This window comes from Carlito syrichta, unplaced genomic scaffold (assembly GCF_000164805.1).
Source record: "Carlito syrichta isolate Samal-C Ts95f unplaced genomic scaffold, Tarsius_syrichta-2.0.1 Scaffold316421, whole genome shotgun sequence".
NCBI classification, from domain to species: domain Eukaryota; kingdom Metazoa; phylum Chordata; class Mammalia; order Primates; family Tarsiidae; genus Carlito; species Carlito syrichta.
Window position 1 is genome coordinate 420,056 of NW_007260517.1, and position 6,753 is coordinate 426,808.

The following is a 6,753-nucleotide window of genomic DNA, read 5'->3' on the forward strand; positions in this document are numbered from 1 at the left end:
GTGAGTGGATTGCCTGAGCCTGCGGGTTCGAGACCCGCCTGGGCAGTGAGACCTCATCTCTACAAGAAATCAGCTGGGCGTGGTAGTGCATCCCTGTAATTCCGGCTACTTGGAAGGCTGAGGTGGAAGGATCGCCGGAGCCCAGCAGGTCGAGGCTGCGGTGGCCGAGAGCAGCCACTGCACTCCAGTCTGGGCGACAGAGTGAGACTCCAACTAAAAAAAAAAAAAAAAAAAAAAAAGAATAAACTATGTTCTAACTGCCGCGAGGTTTTTTCTTTTTCTCTGACAGCTAAACAAGCTTTAGTCTAGAGATAAGCAATATTAAAACTATTGCAGCTCATCAGTTGACTAACTCAACCCATTCCACTAGCCATAACTACAGCTTTGACAGAACAAGAGACTGACTTCAGTAACTTTCTCCTGGTAGGAGTTCATGGATCATCGGCTGGCTTTGGCCGGTTTACAGAGGTTGTCCACCTGCAATGTCTTCGTGTCTTGAAAAGACCTTTTGGCACATAGGGCCTAGTTGTAATACATTATTTACTTATTTATTTATTTATTTATTTTGTGGAACAATAAACACCTTTATGACATGAGCTAGAAGAGGATTAATTTGTCTTTCCAGGCCTTGATTTTTCCTCAGGTAGAACTCCAGCTCCTTGCCTTCTAGCACATAGCCATCTGCTCGGCCACACTGGCCCGGTCTTGATGTTATGCAAGCAAGAAGTTTGCCCTGCTGGAACTGCTCCCCCAGAAAACTGCTGATTTTGGCATTCTTTTTTTTTTCAGTGTATTTCTTCTGAACTTTTTTGAATCGTCTTTTGTCTAAAATCTTGTCCTCCTCAGGAGTCAGCCTGGCCCCCTTCTTGTGGCCCAGGGGCAGCACATAGTGGGACTTATACCACTGTCAGTATGGTGTGCTGTCAATGAGCATGATACAGTTCTTCATTAGGGTCTTGGTATGGACCAACTCATTACTGGACACATTATAGACAACATTGATGAGGAGAAGTTGCCCACATCCAGCCTCAGGGCATGGTATTTCTTGTTATCTCCTCGCACACAGATGTGGCAGGGGCCAATCTTGGTGTTGGCAGTAGGGCGTCCCAGCTCATACTTCCACTTCTTGTGGTAGGGCTTTCTCTTGCCCTCAGTCTTGCTGTGTTTGTGCCAGTTGTCCTGACAGATATCCATCGCTAGCCACTGGCTGGAAAGAGTTGTAATACTTTTAAATGCTAAGTCCCCACACCAAAGTGAACCTGAGTCATATGTTGCATGCATGTTTGTTCAACATACATATCTCAGGACCCCCTTCGTGGATATTCATAGTCCCTTCTGTAACCTATTGTATATGAAAGTTTAGCCAGCCCCTTCAGCATAAAGCTCCTGCCTCAGGCCCTCCTTCTGTCTCTGGTCTTGGCCTGAGGCATGTTCCCAGCCTGAAGGATGGTCACCTTGCAAGCTGTAATCCTTTGTTTAAGATAGCCTCCTCTCTTTTTCCAAATTCATAAGTTTTGTGTGTGTGTGTTTCTTTTGAATTGAATCCCAATTTGTTGCCCAGGCTGGAGGGCAGTGGTGTGATCATGGTTTACTGTAGCCTCAACCTTCTGGACTTGAGCAATTCTTCTGCCTCAGCCTCACGAGGAGCTGGGGCTTCAGATGCATGCCATTATGCCCGGCTTATTTTTTTATTTTTCTGTAGAGACTGGGTCCTATTGTGTTGCCTGGGCTGAGCTCAAACTCCTAGGCTCAAGCAATCCTCCTGTCTTGGCCTCTCAAAGTGTTGGGATTATAGGTGTGAGCCACTGCACCCAGACTGTGTGTGTCCTTTAACAGTTGCATAGTCCTTATGGAGGGATCTTATGGAGTGCTCGGCTGGACTTTAAATATGGGACAACCTTCCTCTGTTGTATTCTGGTGTCCTGATTCCCTGCAATTCCGATTCTCTTGATAGACTAAGGTGGGGAGAGTCAACTATTGTTAAGAGAAGCACTAGGGAACTGGGTATTCACTGAGGCCATGAAGCAAATGTGATCTAAATGGCAAGCGGCCCAAGATCAGGACAGAGAAGCAGCATCAAGCTTCAGGCCCAAGTGGTGAGCAAGTCATGGGCAAGGATGAGGCGGCAGGTCAGCCAGGATTGGGGGAGACAGGAGTAAACTGGGAAGTTACACAGAAACAGAAGGAAGAGGAGTTTCCCAACTTGGGCGCCACACAAAAAATATAGGGCTGAGCTCAATTTTTGGGGTGTGAGAAATGTGGGATACGGTGTGGCAGCAAGTTAAATGTACAGAGCTATGGCAGCTTTGAGAGAACAACCCAGGTTTGAACCTCACAGATCCACTTCGACAGAGATGTCCTTCCACCTCTGCTACTCCTGAGACAGCAAGACCAACCTCCCTCCCCTTCCTCCTCCTCAGCCTTCTCAACGTGAAGACAAAGAGACCTTCATGTTGGGCTTCCACTTAGTGAGTAGTAAATATATTAAATATATTTTCTCTTCCTTATGATTTTCTTCTTCCTTTCCTCTCCTCTCCTCTCTTCTCCTTTCCTTTCCTTTCCTTTTCTTGTCAGTGTCTCTCGCCAAGGCTGGAATGCAGTGGCATGATTGTGGTTCACTTCAGCCTTGATCTTCTGGGCTCAGGCAATCCTCCCACCTCAGCCTCCAAAGTAGTTGGGACTACAGGTACACGCCACCATACCTGGCTAATATTTTGATTTTTTTTTTTTGTAGTGATGAGGTCTTGCTATGCTACCTAGGCTGGTCTTGAACTCCTGGACTCAAGCAATCCTCTTGCCTCAGCTTCCCAAAGTGTTGAGATTACAGGCATGAACCCACATGCCCTGCATATGATTTTCTTAATAATATTTTCTTTTCTTTTATTGTAAGAACACAGTATATAATACATATAACACACAAAATATGTGTTATCAGTTGTTTATGTTATTGGTAAAGCTTCTGGCTAAGGTCAACAGTAAGTTATCAGTTAAGTTTTGGTCAGTCAGAAGTTAGACTTAAAAGTCAGAAGTTAGATTTCTGACTGTGAGGGAGCCAGCATCCCTAATCCCTGCATTGTTCAATGGTCAACTGTACATCCAAATTCCGCCCCCACTCCCTACTAGCTCTGCATGTGACCTTGGTCAATCACTTACTATCTTTGTGTAAAATAGGAATGAAGCATCTGACTTAGTACCTAGCTCCACGGAGGGTCTGCTCAACAGTGCTGGTTCCCTTTTTCCTTTATGGATACAATTGACTCATGATGACCCAGCACACGTGCCTGTTTTAACCCTCTTGTTCAGTGACACACTTTGCTCTGAGCCAAGTGCTGCCTTTCCTTTCACTTTTTATATCTTCCTTAACAGTTGGTTAATAGATTTACTCTAAACACACAAAACTTGTAGTAGTTAGGCCTTGAGTCAGGAAAGTACGTGTTCTTTGAGAATGCAATCTAACTGGAATTTTGCCAAAAGTAGGGGAAAAAATAAAGCACACTTTGAACTTTTTGTTAATATTATATCTCTGTCATCACTTTCTCTTTTAGCCAGGATCATTTCATTTTGCAATTTAAGTAATACTCTCGGTCCTTTGAACAATTCCAGTCATGCAAAGGGCAAGTTGGTATGAGCTATTCTCACTTAGATTCCTGCCTAGATAAGATTTGTGACACAAAAAGAAAAAAAAAAAAGTCCATAAAAAAAAAAAAAAATGAGGGAAAGAAAAAAGAGACAAGACAATGCAGCTAAGATCAATCCATTAATTATTGGAGTTTATTTCCAAGCAAGTGAAAACAATGCCTTATTGAAGGATATGTAGCAAAGATTATTTTTTTTAGAACTGATTTTTCCTTCAGTTACAGAGTTCCAAGTTTTTTTAGACTTCAGATGTGCATGGCTAACTTTGCCTCCTTTGTGGCTTGGTTAGCCTACCTAGCCTTGTACCTAATGAGCTAGTGAGCTGTGAGTGGAATTTCTTAGGTGAATCGACAACAAAGGATCCTTGAAAGGAAGATAGTGAGGGTTCAACCTTGTCTTTCCCTCTTCATGGAAAGGAGACAAGATGGCTGGTGCTGTATAGAAGCTGTTATGGACCATGAAGCAGCTTTGAAGATAGAAAGCCTGGGTCCTTGAAGACTCCACAGAACTGTCATCCCAGTCTTGGACTGACTACCCCAGGTCTTTTTCACATGAGGGAATAGATTCTTCTGTGTTTAAGACACTCTGGGCTGGGCAGTGGCTCATGCCTATAATCCTAGCATTTGGGAGACTGAGGCGGGGGACTGCTTGAATCCAGGAGCTCAAGACCAGCTTGGGCAACATAGCAAGACTTTGTTTCTACAGTAAATCAAAGAATTAGCTGGGCATGGTGGCGTGTGCCCATAGTCTCAGCTACTCAGGAGGCTGAGGTAGAAGGATGACCTGTGCCCAGGAGGTTGAGGCTGCAGTGAGCTGTGATAGTGCCACTGTATTCCAGCCTGGTTGACAGAGTGAGACCTTGACTCAAAAGACACTCTGTTATTGGACTATGAATGCAGTTAATAACTGGCTTAAAGTGATTTCATCTCAACCCACATCGGTTGCCTCCTCCAATTAATGTGTATGTCTAGACTGCATGGGAAGTTGACCCAAGGAAAATCCATATTCATGGTGCCCTGATGTAGATAGCGGAGTACATCCTGAGCTGGCTGGAGGAACTTGGGACAGTAATCGAACTCCTTGGGCCACTGAGTATGCCTTACAGTGGCTACCTAAAAAAGAAAAGTAAGTCTATTCATTAGGAGTGATAAATAAGGAAGGTAATAAACTCTCTACCTCTCATACCTCTACAACCTTGGATGCTCTCACAGTCAGGGTGGTCTTCTGCAAGGATATAGCTGATGACAGATATGAAGTTACAGATACTGCTACCTGACTCCTGCTGATACTCCATCCACCCTTCAACATCTGTTGTTTGTTCTAAAGGGCATGTCCTAGGGGTCACTTTAAGTCTCAAAGTATCATTATCTGTATTAAAAAAGAAGAGCATCAGCCGGGCTCGGTGGCTCAGCCTGTAATCCCGCGCCTTTGGGAGGCTGAGGTGAGTGGATTGCCTGAGCCCATGGGTTCGAGACCTGCCTGGACAACTTGGTGAGACCTCATCTCTACAATAAATCAAAAATGAGCCGGGTGTGGTAGTGCACACCTGTAATTCCAGCTACTTGGAAGGCTGAGGCGGAAGGATCGCTGGAGCCCAGCAGGACAAGGCTGCGGTGGCCGGGAGCGGCCACTGCACTCCAGTCTGGGTGACAGAGTGAGACTCCAACTCAAAAAAAAAGAAGAGCATCAAAAGAGCCTGACTGTGCTCAGTCTCTTTTATTTATTTATTTATTTAATTTATTTTTTATTTTTGGGATCAGTCTCTTTCTGGGGACATTTTGTTCTCATTAGATTTAGCCTTTTCATTACAGTGACTGATCCACCACTGAATCCCATTGTTTCATCCTTCAAAATGCCCTTTCTTCCAGTTCCCATAGCTTGTACCCTAAAACTGGTCCACAGAACCTTATGCTGAGATTAACGCAACACCTTCCTAACTAGCCTGCCTCTCATGATGTCAGCGCCAGACCACTTTGCCTGAAAAACCACTTTCAGTGTGCTTCTCCAAAGCTAATAGGTTTCTCAACTTCCTGTTACCAACTACATCAAACCCCTGCTCTTGTCTGAGTTTTAAGGATATCTATGACCTGGTCCCAAGCTGAATTTCCTCTTTTGCCCCAACACACCCCTTAGTTGCATTCTCCTGATGTCTGTAAACAAGCCCCAGCCCTTCCTGGTGTAAAGTCAAGTTCATGTGGTTCCTGTCTGACTGAATACGTTTTCCCATCAGCTTACCAAAAGTTTAGTCATCCTTGGGAGGGGTGTACAGAGTTCAAGAAAATAACATAGTGCTAGCTAGTTGTCAGTCATAAAATCCTTGAATATACCTATAGCCTGCAGCCCCCCTCCCCCACTTGGAAATGTCCCACCTTCCTGGACTGAACTGGTGTAAATCTCACATGGATTGATTGACAACTTCTTGTAACTTCTGTCCTTCTTAATTGTATATAAACAAGCTACCATTCAACCACAGTGGACACACGTTCTCAGGACCTCCTGCTACAGGTCTAAGTCCTCAGGGTTGGCCAGAATAAAACATCCTAAAGTATTTTAGAGTTTGGCATCTTTTCATCAGCACAGCCCTAGGGGTAAAATAAAGATAAATGTATGCAAATCCTGCGGTGCAGGCACATCGCAGGTGTCCACCAGCGCTATTATCTGGCAGTCTGGCTCCTGTCCTGACTCTGGCCTGGAAGAGGTCCCAAGGTCAGTTTACTTGCAAAACAAGGTCACTCGGGACACGGAGCAAAACGGTTAAATACAGGTTAGAGGGGCATTGGCTCTACACCCTCTACTATCAGGCTCACTGGGCGGCGCATGATCCCGTCTCCCCTAAGAACGAGAATGGGCCCCTGAGCGGGGCGAACGTCTTTCCTTGGGGAGCCTCCTGACACCACCACTGACAGTCCAAGCCCGCCGGAAGAGAAAGGGGCGGTTCCGCGGCCGCGTGCTTGACGATCCCGACCGGCACCCGGAGGGGGCGGAGACGGGGGGGGGGCCCCGTGGCTTCGGGCCGTACCAACTCTACACGGGGGAGGTCCGACCTTCCCTTGGCGACACGCCCCCAAAGCACTGCAAATAAACCCTGAGGACAAAATGCCTATCTACTTCTCCCAC

General features: G+C 45.7%; 1 protein-coding gene and 1 pseudogene across 1 annotated transcript in view; one reads left to right on the plus strand and one right to left on the minus strand.

Moving 5' to 3' along the window:
* Positions 1-556: 556 nt before the first annotated feature.
* On the minus strand, positions 557-1,194 carry LOC103276933 (annotated as a pseudogene).
* Positions 1,195-2,439: 1,245 nt separating this feature from the next.
* SOD2 (superoxide dismutase 2) overlaps positions 2,440-6,753 on the plus strand; it is a 19,297-nt gene continuing 14,983 nt past the window's right edge. The window contains exon 1 of the mRNA XM_021707181.1: positions 2,440-2,468. The gene's annotated coding sequence lies outside the window, so the exon portion shown is untranslated. The remainder of the gene's footprint in view (positions 2,469-6,753) is intronic.